Here is a 22,298-nt window from a genome sequence, read left to right on the forward strand (position 1 = left end):
CACATTTCTCAGGATTAAATTCCATTTGCCACTGTTTGCCCATTTTACCACCCCATCTATATCGTCCTGTAAACTCAAGCTTTCCTCCTCACTATTTACATCACCACCAATTTTCGTGTCATCTGCGAACTTGCTGATCATGCCTCCCAAATTCACGTCTAAATCATTAATGCATACTACAAACAGCAAGGGTCGCAGCACCGATCCCTGTGGTACACCACTGGTCACAGGCTTCCACTCGTAAAAACAACCCTCAACCATCACCCTCTGCCTCCAGCCGCTAAGGCAATTTTGGATCCAATTTGCCAAATTGCCCTTGATCCCATGGGCTCTTACATTCATAACCAATCCCCCATGCGGGACCTTATCAAAAGCCGCACTGAAGTCCATGTAGACTTCATCAACTGCTTTACCCTCATCGACACATTTAGTCACTTCATCAAAAATTCAATCAAGTTTGTTAGACGCGATCTCCCCCGACAAAGCCATGCTGACTATCCCTGATTGATCTCTGCCTCTCCAAGCGGAGATTATTCCTGTCCTGCAGATTTTTTTCCAATAGTTTCCCAACCACTGATGTTAGACTCACGGGCCTGTAATTACCTGGTACACGTGGCAGAGTGGCGCAGTGGTTAGCACCGCAGCCTCACAGCTCCAGTGACTCGGGTTCAATTCTGGGTACTGCCTGTGTGGAGTTTACAAGTTCTCCCTTTTTCTGCGTGGGTTTCCTCCGGGTGCTCCAGTTTTCTCCCACATGCCAAAGACTTGCAGGTTGATAGGTAAATTGGCCATTAGCAATTGCCCCTAGTGTTGGTGGTCGGGGAATCTTGGGACAGGTGGGGATGTGGTAAGAATATGGGATTAGTGTAGGATTAATATAAATGTGAGGTTGATGGTCGGCACAGACTTGGTGGGCCGAAGGGCCTGCTTCAGGGCTGTATCTCTAAACTAAACTAAACTAAAATCCCTGCTACCCTTCTTGAATATGGTACCGCATTCGCTGTCCACCAGTCCTCTGGTACCTCGCCTGTGGCCAGAGAAGTGGTAAAAGCAATTGACCCTGATAAAACAATTTCAAAGCAGTTTTATTGTGTTTTTCACTGCTAGAGCACTACAATATCAACATTCAAAGCCAGCACCTTCCAAAACCAGAGTAAACGAACACGTGAACATACGAATTAAGAGCAGGAGTAGGCCACTCGGCCCCTCAAGCCTGCTTTGTCATTCAATAAGATAAACAAACAAAGAACAAAGAACAAAGATAATTACAGCACAGGAACAGGCCCTTCGGCCCTCCAAGCCTGCGCCGATCCAGATCCTCTCTCTAAACATGTCGCCTATTTTCTAAGGTTCTGTATCTCTTTTCTTCCTGCCCATTCATGTATCTGTCTAGATACATCTTAAAAGACTCCATCGTGCCCGCATCTACCACCTCCGCTGGCAATGCGTTCCAGGTGCCCACCACCCTCTGCGTAAAGAACTTTCCAATCATCGCTAATCCGAGTTTAACCTCGACTTCACATTCTCACCTACCTACGATAACCTTTTGTCTCTTGTTTATCAAGAATCTATCTATCTCTGCCTTAAAATATCTAAAGACTGTGCTTGCATTTAGAGGACGAGAGTTCCAAAATCTCACGACCCTCTGAGAGAATGCAATTCTCCTCTTTCCTGTTTTCAATGGGCGACCCCTTATTTATAAATAGTGACCCCTAGTTCTATATTCTCCCACAAGGGGTAACATCCTTTCCACATTCACCCTGTCAAGACCCCGCATGATCTTATATGTTCCAATCAAGTCGCCTCTTACTCTTCTAAACTGCAGTAGATACAAGCCTAGCCTGTCCAATCTTACCTCATAAGACAATCCACCCATTCCAGGTATTAGTCTCGCAAACCTTTTCTGAACTGCTTCCAATGTATTTACATCCTTCCTTAAATGAGGAGACTCCTATTGTACACAGTACTCCAGATGTGGTCTCACCAATGCCTTGTATAGCTAAAGCATAATCTTCCTACTTTTGTATTCAATTCCCCTCATGATAATCAATAACATTCTATTGGCTTTCCTAATTACGTGCTGTACCTGCATACTCACATTTTGCGATTCATGCACTAGAACACCCAGATCCCTCTACATCTCAGAGCTCTGCAATCTCTCACCATTTAGATAATATGATTCGTTTTCTTCTTCCTGCCAAAATAGACAATTTCACATTTTTCCACATTGTATTCCATTTGCCAGATCTTTGCCCACTGACTTCACCTATATTCCATTTTTAACCTCCTGATGTCCTCTTCACAACTTACTTTACTGCTTACCTTTGTGTCATCAGCAAATTTAGCAACTATACCTTTGGTCCATTCATCCAAGTCATTTCTATAAATTGTAAAAAGTTGAGGCCCCAATATTGATTCCTGTGGCACACCACTCATTACACCTTGCCAACCAGAAAATGATTTATTTATGCCTACCTTCTGTTGCCTGTGAACTTGGAAATATTCTATCCATGCCAATATGTGACCCCCTACACCATGAGCAATACCGTTTGATGTGACACCTTATCAAATGCATTCTGGAACTCTAAGTACAGTACATCCACCTGTTTCCCTTTCTCCACAGCACATGATATTTCTTCAAAGAAGTCGAATAAATTTTGTTAAACATGATTTCCTTTTGAGAAAACCATGTTGACTCTGCCTGATTATCTTGATTTTTTCTATTACGTCTTTAATCATAACTTCTCACATTTTCTGCAAGACAGATATAAAGCTAACTAGCCTGGGGCTTCCTGGTTTCTGTCTCCCTGTCTTTTTGAATAAAGGAGTTCCATTTGCAATAAAGGAGATACATGCCCAGTGAAGTAACTCGGGACAGGTTAAAAGTCCTATCAGTTGAAAAGTTGAGTAATGTGGCTGGATAGTTAGGGATTAATCTCTGTCCAAAAGCTCGGAACCTGAAATCCTAAGACCTGTGTCCAACCATTTTTCACCTGAAGCTGAAGACTCACACAGGGTTAGAATCACTAACAGATAGAGTAATGTTAGCTGAGGTAAAACTAGAACAGAAGAGACTAGAATTAGAATTCCAGAGAGAGCGTGAAAGAGCAGAGTGAGTGTCAAGAAAGGGAAAAAGTAAGAGTGTTCCAGAAGGAGAAGGAGGAAAGGGAGTTAAGGCAGCTCAAACAACTCGAGAAAGACCCAATACACCCAGTGAAGACACAGCTAGTGAGGGAGCTGCCCCTAGCTCAGGACCATGCTCTGATCTCTTAAAGTTCTCCGAGTTCATGCGAAAGTTCAATGAGGAGGATGTGGCAGAAATTTTCGTCACTTTTGAAAAACTTGCAAAGCAGCTGAAATAGCCCGCAGAGAGATGGACACTGTTTTACAAAATAAAATAACAGGAAACGCCCATGAGGTTTATTCACTGTTGCCAGATGGAAATTCATCAGATTTTGTGATGACTAAAATTGCTATCCTGTGTACATACGAGATAGTACCAGAGGTGTACCAGCAAAAATTCTGAACCCTCCGATAGCAGCCTGACTAAACTTACCTCGAGTTTGAAAGAGGTAAGCAGCTTTGGAACATAGGAGCTGGAGTAGGCCATTCAGCCCATCGAGCCTGGCCTGCCATTCACTATCATGATGGCTGATCATCCACTTCAATGCCTTTTTCCCTCACTATCCCCATATCCGTTTATGTCACTGGTATTTAGAAAACTGTCAACCTCCACTTTAATCATACACAATGACTGAGCTTCCACAGCCCTCTGGGGTAGAGAGTTCCAAAGATCACAACCCTCTGAGTAAAGAAATTTCCCCTCATCTCTGTCCTAACTGGCTTCTCTATTATTTTAAAATTGTGTCTGCTGGTTCTAGACTCCCCAACCAGAGGAAACATCTCACCAGCATCTACCCGGTCTAGCCGTTTCAGTATTATGTAGGTTTCAATGAGATCACCTCTCGTTCTTTGAAAGTCTAGAGAATACAGGCCCAGTTTCCCCACTCTCTCTTCATAGGACAGTCCCACCATCCCAGGAACAAGTCTGGTGAATCTTTGTTGCACTCCCTCTATGGCAATAATATCCTTCCTAAGGTAAGGGAACCAAAACTGCACACAGCACTCCAGGTGTGGTCAAACCAAGGTTCTATACAATTGAAGCAAGGCTTCACTACTCCTGTACACAAATCCTCTTGTGATAAAGGCTAACATACCATTAGCCTTCCTAATTGCTTGCTGCACCTGCATGTTAGCTTTCAGTGACTTATTGACAAGGACACCCAGGTCCCTTTGTACATCTACACTTTCTAATCTCTTACCATTTAAGAAATACTCTGCCCATCTGTTCCTCCTACCAAAGTGGATAATCTCACATTTGTCCACATTATATTGCCACTGCCATGTTCTTGCCCACTCACTACGTCTGCCCAAATCCCCTTGAAACCGCTTTGCATCTTCCTCACAGCATACAAAGAACAAAGAACAAAGAAAACTACAGCACAGGAACAGGGCCTTCGGCCCTCCAAGCCTGTGCCGATCCAGATCCTCTATCTAAACCTGTCGCCTATTTTCTAATGGTCTGTATCTCTTTGCTTCCTGCCCATTCATGTATCTGTCTAGATACATCTTAAAAGACGCTATTGTGCCCGCGTCTACCACCTCCGCTGGCAACGCGTTCCAGGCACCCACCACCCTCTGGGTAAACAAATTTCCACGCATATCCCCCCTAAACTTTTCTCCTCTCACTTTGAACTCGTGACCCCTGCATTCACACCTAGTTTGGTATCATCCACGAACTTGGAAATATTACTTTTGTCCTCATATCCAAATCATTAATATATATTGTAAACAGCTTGGGCCCAAGCACTGACCCCTGCAGCACCCCACTAGTCGCAGCTGGCCAACGCAAGAATGAGCCATTTGTTCCTACTCTCTGCTTTCTGCCTGTTAACCAATCCTTAAAGCATACACATATAGTATCTCTTATTCCATGTGCTTTAATTTTGCTAACCAACCTCCTGTGGGAGACTTTATCGAAAGCCTTCGGAAAATCCAAGCATACCACGTCCACGGACTCCCATTTATCTATTCTGTTAGTAACATCCTCAAAAAAACTCCAACAGGTTCGTCAAGAATGATTTCCCATTCATAAATCCATGTTGACTATGCCCAAACAGATCATTATTATACAAGTGTCCATTTATCACATCCTTATGAATAGATTCCAGCTTTTTGCCAACGACTGATGTAAGGCTAACAGATCCTTAATTTCCGGTTTTCTCTCTCCCTCCCTTCGTTAATAGTGGAGTGACATTTGCTACCTTCCAATCTGCAAGAACCGCTCTGGACTCTATAGAATTTTGAAAGATGATCATCAATGCACCCATTATCTCCATAGTTACCTCTTTCAACACTCTGAGATGCAGGATATCAGGTCCTGGGGACTTGTTATCCTTCAGCCTCATTAATTTCTCCAATGCAACCTTCTTCCTAATACTAATTTTCTTCACGTCCTCATTCTCCCGAGTTCCTTGGATCTCTAATTCTGGGAGATTTCTTGTATCTCCCTCAGTGAGGACAGACACAAGATAATCATTTAGATTCTCTGCCATTTCTCTTTTCCCCATTATAAATTCTCCTGACTTTGCCGCAATGGACCCACATTTGTCTTAACCAAACGTTTCCTTTTTATGTATCTATAGAAGATTTTACAGTCTGTTTTTATGTTTTCTTTTGACCAGTAGATATTGACACTCAAGATAGAGCCCACATATGTAAACCTCAGATCGTTCTCGAGGAGTTCAAGAGGTTCAAAGAGCCAGGCTGGTTGCTTTGCAGGCTGATGAATTTTCTCTTGCACACAAGGCCTTAACACCAAAGGGAAACACTTCCCTTGTCTCCTCGAAGACCAGAGAATAAAAGGAGGGTGATTGGATCCCGGACAGCCATGGGCTAGAAGGAAAAGCTGGACACACGGGGGGCCATCCTCAAGCCAAATAGGACGGTACTGAGACAAGGAGTAATGGCCGAAGATCTGTATGTTTCCACCGTAATAAGGCAGATCACCGTCGAGCTGAATGATGGAATGATGAAAACCTGTAGGATTAATCAGAGTCCACCAGATCAGTGCCAGAAAACGGGCCCCGATGGAAAGCACGGCAGATCAGACTGTGAGTTTAACTGCGGCAGTCAGACCCAGTAAACCTACCACAGAGAGAGCAGGAAAACTTAACAAAATCACCAAGAGTTACCTGGAATTTGTATCCCAAGGAAAAGTGTCCCCTTACCCCTCCAATGAGGCAATCAAGCCCGTAATCATACTGAGGGATGCAGGGTCCACCCAATCCCTTCAGCTGGGAAAAGGCATGACCTTCCTCCGAGCGTGCAGTGAATGCTAGAATGTTAGTGAATGGCATCGGAAGATGGTATATGTCCATACTTTTATCTCGGGTGCACTTGGAGTGTGACGTAGTTTCAGGACCAGTAACCATGGGCATTGTACCTAGTATACCGGTGGATAGATCGACCTACTACCAGGTAATAAACTGGCAGGGGAAAAGGTGCAGCTTCCCCAGTCGTTCACGAGAGATCAAAAGAGGTCAGGGAGAAAGAGCAGTTACAGGAGAATTGACATTCTCCCTCATTGTGTGGTGACTCGGTCCATGGCCAAATAATCCCTTGAACTAACACTGCAGATGGATGACCCTACTGGCTGCTTGTCTGAAACGTTCTTTCGGAAGGTAATGGACCCAAAGGATGTGATAAACAAAGCTTCCTTAGTTGAGGCTCAGCAACATGACCCAGTGTTAAAAATATATCACAGGCTGTCCAAACCAAAACTGAAGCAGAGGGAGTTGCAGAGTGTTACTAGTTAAAGAATGAGGTGCTGATGAGGAAGTGGAGACCTCCTCACAGACCTGCTGATGAAGAGAGGACAGTGGTTCACCAGATAGTGGTGCCGCTGAGGTCCCTTAAAGAAATATTAAGAATGGCCGACGAACTTCCAATGATTGGACATGTCGGTGTATGAAAAATCAAAGCCCACATAAGACAGCATTTTGACAGACCACAACTCCACAATGATGTGGTGGAGTTCTGTAAAACTGGTCACACGTGCCAAGTTGTGGGGAAGCCTCAATTAGCAGTAAAACCTTCACCCCTAATTGCCATAACAGCTTTTTGGGAACCCTTCAGCAGTGTGTTGGTCGATTGTGTAGGGCACCTGCTGAAAACAATACAGGGATTACCAGTTTCTTCTCACCATTATGGATGTGGTGACCCGATTCCCAGAGACCATTCTCCAGAAGAACTATCTCTGCCAAGGCAAATGTGGAGGGGCTAACCCAATTCTTTACCCGATATGGGCTGCCTGCTGAGATCAAGATGGACCAGGACAAACATTTTGTGACTAATCTTTTTGAAAAGGTCATAGGTAATCTTGTACTGATTGCATAAAGAGAGCTTTTGTTTAGTTTAGAGATAAAGCACTGAAACAGGCCCTTCGGCCCACCGAGTCTGTGCCGACCATCAACCACCCATTTATACTAATCCTACACTAATTCCATATTCCTACCACATCCCCACCTGTCCCTATATTTCCCTACCACCTACCTATACTAGGGGCAATTTTATAATGGCCAATTAACCTATCAACCAGCAAGTCTTTGGCATGTGGGAGGAAACCGGAGCACCCGGAGGAAACCCACACAGACACGGGGGGAACTTGCAAACTCCACACAGGCAGTACCCAGAATTGAACCCGGGTCACTGGAGCTGTGAGGCTGCGGTGCTAATCACTGCACCACTGTCTCACCCATCAAGAAGACTGCCCCCCTCAAATCGAAATCAGGGGACACAATCACTGACCAACGCCAGATAATGGACCGCTGGGTGGAACACTACCAAGAACTGTACTCCATGTCAAATGTTGTCACTGAGACCGCCCTCAATGCAGTCCAATCTCTGCCGGTCATGAATGAACTGGACGTACAGCCAACATAATCGGAACTCAGTGATGCCATTGATTCCCTATCCAGCGGAAAATCCCCTGGGAAGGACGGCATTACCCCTGAAATCATCAAGAGTGCAAAGCCTGCTATACTTTCAGCACTGTACGAACTGCTTTGCCTGTGCTGGGACGAGGGAGCAGTACCACAGGACATGCGCGATGCCAATATCATCACCCTCTATAAGAACAAGGGTGGCCGCGGTGACTGCAACAACTACTGTGGAATCTCCCTGCTCAGCATAGTGGGGTAAGTCTTCACTTGTGTCGCCTTAAACAGGCTCCAGAAGCTGGCTGAGCGTGTCTATCCTGAGGCACAGTTTGGCTTTCGAGCAAAGAGATCCACCATTGACATGTTGTTCCCCCTTCGCCAGCTACAGGAGAAATGCCGTGAACAACAGACGCCCCTCTACGTTGCTTTCATTAATCTCACCAAAGCCTTTGACCTCGTCAGCAGACGTGGTCTCTTCAGACTACTAGAATAGATCGGATGTCCACCAAAGCTACTGAGTATCACCACCTCGTTCCATGACAATATGAAAGGCACAATTCAGCATAGCAGTGCCTCATCAGACCCCTTTCCAATCCTGAGTGGCGTGAAACAGGGCTGTATTCTCGCACCTACAGTGTTCGGGATCTTTTTCTCACTGCTGCTCTCACATGCTTTCAAGTCTTCAGAAGAAGGAATTTTCCTTCACACAAGATCAGGTGGCAGGTTGTTCAACCTTTCCCGTCAAAAAGCGAAGACCGAAGTATGGAAAGTCCTCATCAGCGAACTCTTCTTTGCTGAAGATGCTACTTTTCAGTTGGCAGGAAAAGAGACCGAAGCGCAAGGAGAGAGCCAACTGTGGAACAGCCCCAACAAACAATTTTATCTGCAGCACCTGTGGAAGTGTCTGTCACTCTAGAATTGGCTTTTATAGCCACTCCAAGCGCAGCTTCACAAACCACTGACCATCTCCAGGCTTATCCACTGATCATCTCCAGGCTTATCCACGGACCATCTCCAGGCTTATCCACTGACCATCTTCAGGCTTATCCAGTGATCATCTCCAGGCTTATCCACTGATCATCTCCAGGCTTATCCACTGATCATCTCCAGGCTTATCCACTGACCATCTCCAGGCTTATCCACTGATCATCTCCAGGCTTATCCACTGATCATCTCGAGGCTTATCCACGGACCATCTCCAGGCTTATCCACTGATCATCTTCAGGCTTATCCACTGATCATCTCCAGGCTTATCCACGGACCATCTCCAGGCTTATCCACTGATCATCTCCAGGCTAATCCACTGACCATCTCCAAGCTTATCCACTGATCATCTCCAGACTCACCCACTGTCTCCCGTGACAAGCAGGTCAAAGACTGAGACACTAATCCCATATTCCTACCACATCCCTTCCTGTTCCTATATTTCACTACCACATACCTATACTAGGGGCAATTTATAATGGAGAATTTACCTATCAACCTACAAGTCTTTGGCTGTGGGAGGAAACCGGAGCACCCGGAGGAAACCCACGCAGACCTTGCAAACTCCACACAGGCAGTACCCAGAATTGAACCTGGGTTGCTGGAGCGGTGAGGCTGCAGTACTAACCACTGCGCCACTGTGCCGCCCTTAACGAGCAGGTAAATTCTTTATTTGACACGCCAGGCCAAAGGATAAAAAGTAAAGGCTGTGGAGGGGATAGAAAAGCACAGATCTGACAGACGTTCAGGAGGGAGGGATTGGAAAGGACTGTGAGGATCGGTTACGGGGGATCACAAGGATTCCCACCTGGAATCCTCCACTCTCCGATTAGCCAACCCCTGAAATGCAGGCAAAAGAGGCACCCTATAAAGGCTGCTAACAGCATTTACAGAAAGCTGAAAGGACAAGTAAAAGTCCCAAAAGGACAAACCAATGGTGAGGGAGATGCCTCGCCTAGTCGAAGTGCCTCATGGAATTGCAGTGAATGTTGGACAAACCCCTGCTAGCTGTAATGTTCCAGTGGAAAAGTTAACAGCACTTGTGTACCTCACCAGAAAGCTAAAAGTAAGGTCAGTGTGGATCTACCCACGGAAGAAGCCAATGATCAGGTCCCAAACCCAAATCTCATAAAACTCAACAATTTCAAAGCAAAGCTCACAACAAGAAAGACCCAGAGGAAATTATATTCTTCTTTACATATCTATCGAAACTCTTACTATCTGTCTTGATATTTCTCGCCTTGTACTCTAATGTGTCTCTCCTTATTAATCTTTTAATTGCCCTTTGCTGCTTTTTATATTCTGTCCAATCTTCTGATCTGTCGCCTATCTTTGCAGCATCAAATGTTTTTTCTTTAAGTTTAATACTATCATTAACTGTTTTCGTTAACCACGGATAGTGGGCCATGTCAGCATTTCGGTGTAATATTTTTCGCAGTACCCTTTCGCTGGTGATGGTGATTGTTTTAAGTTCCTCCCTCCCTTTTCCCTCTTCATTTAGGTACCTTTGGAATTTTTTCTAAGTCTTCTACAGCGCAAACAGACAGAAAATACCGTTCAACACCTCCGCCATGCCCTTGTTTCTCATTATTAATTCCCCAGACTCACTCTCTAGAGAACTAACACTAACTTTACCTATTTAAATACTTAAAGAAACTCTTACTCTCTGGTTTATATTACTAGCTAGCTTTCTCCCACACTCTACTGTTTCCCTCTTTATTTCCGTCATTCTTTGCTCGTTTTTAAAATCGAGCCATTCTTCACTAATCTTTGCAGATTTGTGCAGTGTTTCTTTCAATTTATTTTCCTTAACTTCTTTATTTACCCACGTATGGTGCAATATTCTCCAAGATTATTTCCTTCTCACTAAGATAAATCTTTGGAGAGAGCTATTAAACATCTCCTTAAAAGTCTTCCACTGTATCTCTGCCGCCCTAACTTTTAACCTAGTTTCCTAGTTCGCTTTAGCTAGCTCTGCCTTTATACTCTTATAAATGCCTATATTTAGGTTTTAAAAAACTAATCTTAGACCCACAGTTTTCCCTTCAATCTGAACGTTGAAATTCTGTCATGTTATTATCAATGTGGCCGAGAGGTTCCTTTACCATGATTAATCCTGTCTCATTGCACATCACCAGTTCTAGAACAGCCTGATCTCCGGTTGCCTGTGGAATGTGCTGCTCTAAGGAACTGTCCAGAATAAACTCCATCAACCAATTTTCATGGCTACTTTTGTCAATCTAATTTGCCCAATCTACGTGTAGATTAAAGTCACCCCTGGTTATAATGGTAACATTCTTACACACCCCATTTATTACTTCCTGTATACTCTGTCTTACAGAAACCAATGAAGGACACTGAGCACGGGGATGTTGGGTGAACTAGATTTATGTGAGTTAGGATATAGACAGCAGAGTTTTGTATAGACTGTGGTTTATGGCAGTTTATAATAGGGAGGGTGACCAAGACAGCATTGGAATAGTCCAGTCTAGACTTAACACAGGAACAGATCAGTGTTTATGCCACAAATGGGCTCACATGGAGGAAGCTATTCAGGAAGTTATAGTTGGTAAGAACAGACATGCAATTAAACATGGTTTACAGAATTAACAGAGGGATAGAGAGAGACTTACCAGGGACACCGACAATAGCGATAATAGGATAATAAATGTGTTGAAACATGTTCAGTGCATAATAGATCCGATCTGCTAATGTTATCCAATCATAATTCGCAGTAAGATAGTAAAACCAATAGGATAAACTCCTGTCCATTGCTATAACATTCCAACCTATTGTTCTCAGATTCTGATCCATTGTTGTAACATTCCAATCTATTGTTCTCAGATTCTGATCGATCCTCTCCCTCTCTCTGGAGCTGCTGATCCCTGTTAGTGCTGGGGGAGCTGCTCCCGCTAACCCTATGGAATAACACATTGAAAGGAGTCCCTTATTAATAGAAAAGGGAAACCCTCCAGTGACATAAATAGAGTCTATGGAGATGGACATTAATTACAGTCACTGAGCAAACAGGTTCAGTTAACCCCTTTCAATCTAACACTTTTTGTACCACAATAAATTCGACCATTTACCCAGTCTGGATGGGAGTTATGAGGGTTGGTGAGAACAAGAATGGTGGAAATAGCAGAGGTACTGGTCCGAATCTTCCAATCCTCCTCGGATATGGGAGTGATGACAGAGGACTGGAAGGTTGTAACTGATACACCTTGTGTATGGGGTAAACCATGTACTGTCCAGTCAATCTGACGTCAGTGGTGGGGAAACCTCACAACCCAGGACAGAAATGTTTGCTGTTATGAAAAGCATAGCATAATAAATTTCAAGCAGCACGGGTATGCTAATCACAAATCATATCCGGCAAACTTAGCAAGAACTTAACCCAAGGTACTTCACAGCAGCATTATGAAATAAAGTATAACACCGAACCACAAAGGGAGAAATTAGGTGAGGTGAACAACAGCTTGGTCAAAGAGACAGATTTTAAAGGCGTGCCTTGAAGAATAAAAGCGAGGTGGAGAGGTGGAGCTGTGTAAGGAGGGTATTCCAGAGCTTGGGGCCGAGGCAACTGAAGGTGTGGCCATCAATGCTGGAGTAATTAATATCAGGGATGCACAAGAGGCCAGAATTAGAGAAGCAGAGATATCTCAGAGGGTTGTGGGGCTGGAGGAGATTACAGAGATAGTGAGGGGTGAGGCAATGGAGGGATTTGAAAACAAGCATGAGAATTTAAAAACCAGGACAATGCTTGACTGTGAGCTGATGTAGGTCAGTGATTGGGGAATGGGACTAGTTGTGAGTTAACACACAGGAAGCAGAGATGACCTCAACTATACAGATTGTAGAATGTGGGAGAATGAGTGGGAACAGTCTAGTCTACAGGTAAGGAAAGCATGAATGAGAGCTTCAGCAGCAGATGAGCTGTGACAGGGGTGAAGTTGGGTGATGTTATTGATGTGGAAATAGGTGATCATAGTGATGGCAGAAATATGAGGTTGAAAGCTCATTTTGTGGTCGAATGTCACAAAATTGTTAGAGCACAGAAGGCGGCCATTCAGACCATCGTGTCTGTACTGGCTCTCCAGAAGAGCAATTCATCTCGTGTCACTCCCCTGCCTTCTCCCTGTAACTCTGTACAATCTTCCTTTTTGGTTCGCTGTCCAATTTCCTCCTGAATGCCTCGATTGAATCTGCCTCCACCACACTCTCAGGTAGTGCATTCCAGACCTTAACCACTCACTGCATGAAAAAGCTTTTCTCATGTCACTTCTGCTTTTTTCTACCAATTACTTTCATTCTTTAGCGTCTCGTTTTCGATCCTTTCAGGAGTGGGAACAGTTTGTCCGCATCCACTCTGTCCAGACACTTTATAATTTTCAATACCATTTTCAATTCTCCTCTCAGCCTTCTCTTCTCTAAGGAAAATGTTCCAACTTCTCCAGTCTATCTTCATAACTGATATTCTTCATCCCTGGAATCATTCTTGTGAATGTTTTTGTACACTCTCCAATATCTTCACGTTACCAAAGTGTGGTGTCCAGAACTAGACGTAACACTGCAGATGAGACCGAACTAGTGTGTTGCATAAGTTCAAAACAACCCCCTTGCTCTTGTATTCCATACTGCTGTCAATATGGCCAGGTTACCGTATACTTTATTAACCGCTCTCTCAACCTATCCTGCCACCTTCAATGACCTATGGACATATACACCCAGGTCCCTCTGCTCCTGCACCCACATTAGAATTGCACCCTTTATTTTATATTGTCTCTCCATGATCTTCCTATCAAGATGAATCCCTTCACATTTCTCCACATTGAACTTCATCTGCCACCTGTCTGTCCATTCCACAAACTTGTCCATGACCTTTTGAAGTTCTACATTATCCTGCTCTCAGTTCACAATGCTTCCAGGTTTCGTATTATCTGCAAAATTTGGAAGCGTTCCCTGTAAACCGAGATCCAGGTCATTAATATATGTCAGGAAGAGAAATGATCCCAACACTAATCCCTGGGGAACTCCACTACAAACCTTAAATAAAAGAATAAGTGCTGGAAATACTCAAGAGGTCTGGCAGCGTCTGTGGACAGAGAAGCAGAGATAAACTTTCAGGCCTGTGCCCTTTCATCAGAATTGGCAAAGGTTAGAAATGTAATAGGTTTTAAGCAAATAAAGCAGGGATGGAGCAGAACAGAACAAAAGGGCTGTTGATAGAACAGAACGTCAGAGAGATTAACTGACGAGGAGGCCATGGAGAAAAGGCAAAGAGAGTGTGCTTATTGTGTGGTGAAATACAAAGCGTTAGTGCAGAGAGGGTGTTAAATGACAGAATAATGAACAGCCCTAGCTAAAAGCACCAACATAAAAAAATCCAGTTTAAAGCAGGCACATTGCAAAAAAATGATAAAACAAAACAATAATTAAAAGGGTCAGTCATGCTCTGAAATTATTGAACTCAATATTCAGTCCGGAAGTCTGTAGAATGCCTAATCAGACAATGAGGTGCTGTTCCTCGAGCTGACATTGATGTTCACTGGAACACCGCAGCAGGTCAAACACAGATTGGGTGAGCGCTTTGTGGGACACCTCCGCTCAGTCCAAAACCATGACTCCGAGCTTCCTCTCGCTTGTCATTTCAACACCATTCACCCCCCACCCCTGCTCTCATGCAAACATTTCTGTCCTTGTGTTTACACCCCTCAACCCCGATTTACTTGCTTAAAACCTAATACATTTCTAACCTTTGCCAGTTTTGATGAAAGATCACAGACCTGAAATGTTAACTCCGCTTCTCTCTCCACAGATGCTGCCAGACCTGCTGAGTGTTTCCAGCACTTTCTGTTTTTATTTCAGATTTCCAGCATCTACAGTACTTTGCTTTGATTCCACAACAAACCTTACTCCAGCCCGAAAAGCATCCATTAATCACTACTCTCTGTTTCCTGTCACTCAACCAGTTTAGTTTCATGTTGCTACTGTCCTTTTTATTCGATGAGCTATAACTTTGCTCACAAGTCTGTTGTGTGGCACTTTATCAAATGCTTTTTGGTATTCCATTTCCACCACATTAACAGCTTTGCCCTCATCAAGCTTCCTTATTACTTCTTCAAAACACTCCGGTTAAACATTATTTAATTAGTTAAACATCATTTCGCCTCAGCAAATCCATGCTGGTTTTCCTTAATTAACCCACATTTGTACGTGTGCCTATTAATTTTGTCCCGAATATGACACCAAGGTGGAAAACAGTCTGTCTGAATCTTAGACTTTTACCAGGGAGAGGGATGGAATCAATAATAAGGGAACAGATTTGGAGTGAGGAGTGAAAACAATGGCTTCAGTCTTCCCAATAATTAATTGGAGGACATTCCTGCTCATCAAGTACTGGATGTCGGATAAGCAGTTGGATAATTAACAACAGTGGAGGAGTGAAGAGAGGTGGTGGTGAGGCAAACTTGATAGAGTTCTTTGATAAAACAATGGAGAGGGTTGATGAGGGAAGGAATGGTAGAAATTGCAGAGGCACTGACCAGAATCTTTCTATCCTTCTTGGATATGGGAGTCATGACAGAGGACCGGAGGGTTGTAAATGTTACTCCCTGTTACAAAAGGAGAGATTAGATAAATTCTGTAACTACTGACCAGTCAGTCTAATGTCGGTGGTTGGAAATTACTAGAAGCCAGAACCCAGCACAAAATATATCTTTCTTGGAAAAACATGGGATAATAAATGTTAAGCAGCACGGATCGGTTAATGACAAATCATATCTGATAATCTTGATCAAGATCGTTGATGACAGAACTGTGAGTGTTGATGAGGATAGTGTGTTTCCTGTTATGTATATGGACTTTCAAAAGGCCTGTGATCAAATGACATTTCATAGACTTGTTATGAAAAATGGAACACATCGATTAATGTGACAGTGAGAGTGTGGATATGACATTGACTCAAGGACAGAAAGCAGAGAGAAGTCGTGAGCGGTCATTGTTCAGACAGGGGGAGGGGGAGAATAAAGGGCTATTTCTCAGGGGTCGCTATTAGAACCAGTGCTCTTCCTGACATATAGATAGATATATAAATGACAGAGACATATATGTAAAAAAAACATAATTTCAACTCTTACAGATGACATGAAACTCATAACTAAGGGTGGAAAATTGCAGACCATAGAATTATCCAACCTGACAGACCTTTTTTATTTATTTATTCTGGACTCTAATCCAACACAAATGTATTTCTGACTTTGTAATTCGTCTGTTTAAGATTCTTGTGTGGCTGTGTGCGTGAATGTGTAGTGTATATTTTTATTATCTTATTTAGATCAAGTTTAGATTGTTAAGTATCATAAACTCACCTCATGTTTCAGTCAAGAAAACCTATCTGATTGGTTCTTTCACAATCACAACAAAGGTAAAATACTGATTGAGGTGTTCAGCACGCCCACTGCTCTAAAGGAATAAACCCTGTTGCGGTGAAATAAGATACAGGACAAGAGGGAAGCCTGGGACCCCTCCTCACCTGGCTGTAACAGAAATGTGGAGGTTCTAGTGATGGTAAACCAACAGCAAATGAGAAATTGGAAGTGTGAAAAGCAATTGATCCTGAGAAAAGAACAAAAATAATTCAGTGCAGGTTTTATTGTGGTTTTCATTGCTAGAACACTAAAATGTCCACATTCGAAGCCAATACCTTCAGAATCCAGAGCAGATGAACATACAAATTAGGAGCATGAGTAGGATACTTGACCTCTCATGCCTGCTCTGCCATTCAATAAGATAATGACTAATCTGATTGTAAACTCGACTCCACATACCACCTAGCCCTAATAACCTTTCACCCCGTTGTTTGTCAAGAATCTGTCTACCTCTCCTTACAAATATTGAAAGACTATGCTTCTGTTGTCTTTTGAGGAAGAGAATTCCGAAGAATCAAGACCCTCTGAGAGAAAACAATATTCACCCCATCTCTGTTTTAAAAGGGCGACCCCTTATTTTCAAATAGTGGACCTTAATTATCGATACACCCAGAAAGGGAAACATCCACATCCACCCTGTCAAGACACTTCAGGATTTTATATGTTTCAATCAATTCGCCTCTTACTTTTCTAAATTCCAGTGGATATAAGCCTAGACTGTCCAATCTTTCCTCATAGGACAACCCACCCTTTCCAGGTATTAGTCTAGTAAACATTCTCTGAACTGCTTCCAACGCATTTACACCCTTCCTTAAATAAGGAAACCAATACTGTACACAGTACTCCAGATGTGGTCTCACCAATGCCCCGTATAACTGAAGCATAATCTCCCTTCCTTTGCATTCAATTCCCCTTGCGATAAACGATAACATTGCATTAGCTTTCCAAATTACGTGCTGTACCTGCATAATAACCTTTTGTGATTCATGCACTCGGACACCCAGATCCCTCTGCACCTCAGAGCTCTGCAATCGCTCACCATTTAGATAATAAGCTTCTTTTTATATTCTTCCTGCCAAAATGGACAATTTCCCACTTTCCCACAATATACTCCATTTGCCACGTCTTTGCCCACTCACTTAACCTATCTATATTAATTTGCAGCTGCTTATGTCCTCTTCACAAGTTGATTTATCTTTGTATCATCAGCAAATTTAGCAACCATGCCTTCGGCCCCTTCATCCAAGTCATTTATATAAATTGTAAAAAGTTGAGGTCCCAGCACTGATCCCTGTGGCACACCAGTTCTTACATCTTGCCAACCTGAAAATGACCCATTTATGCTTACTCTCGGTTTTCTCTTAGCTAGCCAATCTTCTATCCATGCCAACATGTTACCCACTTCACCATGAGCTTTTATTTTCGCAGAACCTTTGATGTGGCATCTTATCAAATGCATCCTGGAAATCTATGTACAGTACATCCACCGGTTCCCCTTTCTCCACAGTACATGGTACTTCAACAAAGAACTCCAATAAATTGTTTAAACATGATTTCTCTTTCATAAAACCATGTTGATGCTGCCTGATTACCTTGAATTTTTCTAAGTACCCTGCTATACCGTCCTTTATAATAGCTTCCAACATTTTCCCCAAGACAGATGTAATGCTAACTGGCCTGTAGTATCCTGTTTTCTGTCTCCCTCCCTTTCCGACTAAATAAGTTACATTAGCAATAAAGGAGTTGCATACATATGGAAGTAACTTGGGACAGGTTAAAAACCCTATCTGTTGAAAAGTTGAATAATGTAGCTGGACAGTTAGGAATTACTATCCGTCCAAAAGCTAGGAAACTGGAAATCCTAAGACTTGTGGCCAACCATTTTTCACTTGAAGCTGAAGACTCAAACAGGGTTAGGATCACGAACAGATAGAGTAATGTCAATTAAAGTAAAACTAGAACAAAAGAGACTAGAATTAGAATTCCAGAGAGAGCGAGAAAGAGCAGAGTGAGTGTCAAGAAAGGGAAAAAGTAAGAGTGTTCCAGAATGAGAAGGAGGAAAGGGAGTTCAGGCGGCTCAATCAACTGGAGAAAGGCCCAGTGCACCCAGTGAAGGCACAGATAGTGAGGGAGCTGCCCCTAGCTCAGGACCGTGTGCTGAGATGTTAAAGTTCTCCCAGTTCATTGCAATGAAGAGGATGTGGCAGAACTTTTCGGCACTTTTGAAAAGCTTGCAAGTAACTAAAATGGCCAGCAGAGAGCTAGCCGCTGTTTATACAAAGCAAAGTAACAGGAAAAGCACGTAAGTTTTATAATTGTTGCCAGATGAAAGTTCATCAAATTATGAGATGGGCGCATATGAGATAGTACCGGAGGTGTTCCGCCAAAAATACAGAATCCTTCAAAAGCATCCTGACTAAACGTACCTCGAGTTTTAAAGAGTTAAGCAGCTTCAGAACATAGGGACAGAGGAGCAGGAATAGGCCATTCAGTCCATCGGGGCTGCTCCACCATTTAGTATGACCATGGTTGATCATCCACTTCAATGCCTTTTTCACCCATTATCTCCATAACCCCTTATGTCATTTGCAGTTATAAATCTGTCAATCTATAGTTTAAACATACTGAATGACTGCGATTCTACATCCCTCTGGGATGGAGAATTCCAAAGATTCAGAACCCTCTGAGTAAAGACATTTCTCCCTATCTCAAATCTAATTGGCTTCCCCCTTATTTTGAAATTGTATCCGTTGGTTTCAAACTCTACAACCAGGGGAAATATCATACGTGTATTGACCCGGTCTATTCCTTTGTATATTTAATAGGTTTCAATGAGATCGCGACTCATTCCTTGCAACTCTAGAGAATACAGGCCCAGTCTCCCCAATCTCTCTTCATAAGACAGCCCCGCCATCCCGGGAACAAGTCTGGTGAACCTTCGTTGCACTCTCTCTATGGTAATAATTTGCTTCCGAAGGTAAGTGGACTAAAACTGCATACAGTATTCCTGATGTGGTCGAACCGAGGTTCTATATAATTGACGCAAGACTTCACTACTCCTGTACTCAATTCATCTTGTCATAGAGTCATAGAGTCGTACAGCACAGAAACAAGCCCTTCAGCCCACCGCGTCTATGCCACCATAATGCCTATCTATACTAATCCCACCTGCCTGCATTAATTCCATATTCCTATATGCCTTGCTCATTCAAGTACCTGTCCAGATAACTCTTAAATGTCGCGACTGTTCCAGCCTCCACCACCTCCTCAGGCAGCTCATTCCAGATACCCACTACTCTTTGTGTGAAACATTTACCCCTTTGTTCCCCTTTAAACATCCTCCCTCTCACCTTAAATCTAAGCACTTTAGTTTTAGTCACCCCTCCCATGGCAAACAGACTCTGGCTATCTACCCTATCTATGCCTCTCATAATTTTATATACCTCTATCTTGTCCCCTCTCAGCCTCCTTCGCTCTAGGGAAAACAGATCCAGCCTATCCAATCTCTCTTTATAACTCAAGCCCTCCAAATCAGGCAACATGCTTGTGAATCTTTTCTGCACCCTCTCTAGCTTAATCACATCTTTCCTGTAGTGCGGTGACCAGAACTGCACACAGTACTCCAAATGCAGCCTAACCAACATTATGTACAACTGTCACATGACGTCCCAACTCTTGTACTCAATGCCTCGGCCAATGAAGGAAAGCATGCCAAACGCCATCTTCACTATCCTGTCTACCTGTGTTGTCACTTTCAGGGAACTATATACTTGCACCCCAAGGTCCCTCTGCTCAACAACACTCCCCAGGCACTGCCATTCACTGTATATGTCCTGCCCTGGCTTAACTTCCCAAAATGCATCACTTCACACTTGTCTGCGTTAAATTCCATTTGTTACTCCCTTGCCCACTTTCCCAGTTGATCTATATCCTGTTGTAACCTTAGATAACCTTCTTCACTGTCCACTATACCACCAATTATGTTGTCATCTGCAAACTTATTAATCATCCCCCTGACATTTACATCCAAGTCATTAATATATATAACAAACAACAAAGGGCCAAGCACCGATCTTGTGATAAAGGCTAACAGACTATTAGCCTTCCTAATTGCTTGCTGCACCTACATGTTAGTTTTCATTGACCTACTGACACCCAATTCCCTTTGTACATGCACACTTTCTAATCTCTTACTATTCAAGAAATACTCTGCACAGCTATTCCACCTACCAAAGTGGATAACCTCATATTTTTCCATATTAGTATGCCCAATCAGGTCATTATTATCCAACTGTCCATTTAGCACATCCTTTGGAATAGATTCCCACCATTTTCCCAATGAGTGATGTAGGAAGCTGGTCTATAATTCCCTGTTTTCGCTCTCCCTCCCTTCTTAAATAGTGGGTGACATTTGCTACCTTCCAATCTGCAGGAACAATTCTAGAATCTATAGAATTTTGGAAGATGATCACCAATGCATCCACTATTTCCATAGCTACCTCTTTCAACACTCTGGGATGCAGAATATCAGGTCCCTTGGAATTATTAAACTTCAGCTCCATTAATTTCTCCAATACAACCTTCTTACTAATATTAATTTCCTTCACTTCCTCAATCTCCCTAGTCTCTTGGATCACTAATTCTGAGAGATGTTTTTGTATATTCCTCAGTGAAGACAGAAAAAAATAATCATTTAGCTTCACTGCCATTTCTCTATTCTCCATTCTAAATTCTCCTGACTCTGCCTGTAATGAACCCACATTTGTCTTCACCAAACGTTTCCTATTTATGTAGCAATAGAAGATGTACAGTCTGTTTTTGTGTTTATTGAGTCCACAAACTCTCTCCCCCTCCCATTAAAACCCATAAAGAGGGATAAACGGTTCAAAGAGCCAGACAGGTTGCAATTCTGGCTGATCGATTTTCCCTTGTACACAAGGCCTTAACCCCAAAGGGAAACACTTCCCTAGTCACACCAAAGACCCGAGAATAAAAGGTCGGGGGGGGGGGGGAGGTGATAGGAGCCCGAACGGCCAAGGGCAAGGAGGAAAACGCTCCAGACATGGGGCCCATCCTCAGGCCAAATAGGACGGTACTGAGAGCAAGGGTAATGACCAAATACCCGTGTGTTTCCACCGTAAGGCAGAACACCATCGAGTTCAAAGATATCAGTGATGGGGAAAACCTGTAGGATTAACCAGGGTCCACCGAATCAGTGCGGGAAAAGGGGCCCTGTTGTAAAGTACAGCAGATCAGGCTGTGCCTTTAACTGCAGCAGTCAGACCCAGTAAAGCTACCACAGAGAGTGCGGGAAAACTTAACAAAATCCCTGAGAGTTACCAGGATTTTGTATCCCAAGGAAAAGTGACCCCATACCCTTCCAGTGATGCAAGCAAACTCATAGTCATACTGAGGGATACAGGAGCCACCCAATCCTTTCTGCTGGGAAAAGGCAGGACCTTTCTCCGAGAGTGCAGTGAATGCTAGAGTGTTAGTGAATGGTATCGGAAGACGGTATACGACCATACATTTATATCAGCTGCACTTGGAGAGTGGCCCAGTTTGAGGACTGGTAACCATGGAGATTGTCCCTAGCTTACCAGTGGATGGGTCGTCCTGCTCCTTGGTAATGATATGACAGAGGAAAAGATGGCAGCTTCCCCAGTATTACTAGAGAGACCAAAAGAGGTCAGGGAGACAGAGCAGTTATTGGAGAAGGTCCCTGGCATTCTCCCTGATTATTTAGTTTAGTTTAGAGATACAGCACTGAAACAGGCCCTTCAGCCCACCGAGTCTGTGCCGACCATCAGCCACCCATTCATACGAATCCTACACTAATTCCATGTTCTTACCACATCCCCACCTGTCCCTATATTTTCCCTAC

This window comes from Heterodontus francisci, unplaced genomic scaffold (genome assembly GCF_036365525.1).
Source record: "Heterodontus francisci isolate sHetFra1 unplaced genomic scaffold, sHetFra1.hap1 HAP1_SCAFFOLD_167, whole genome shotgun sequence".
NCBI classification, from domain to species: domain Eukaryota; kingdom Metazoa; phylum Chordata; class Chondrichthyes; order Heterodontiformes; family Heterodontidae; genus Heterodontus; species Heterodontus francisci.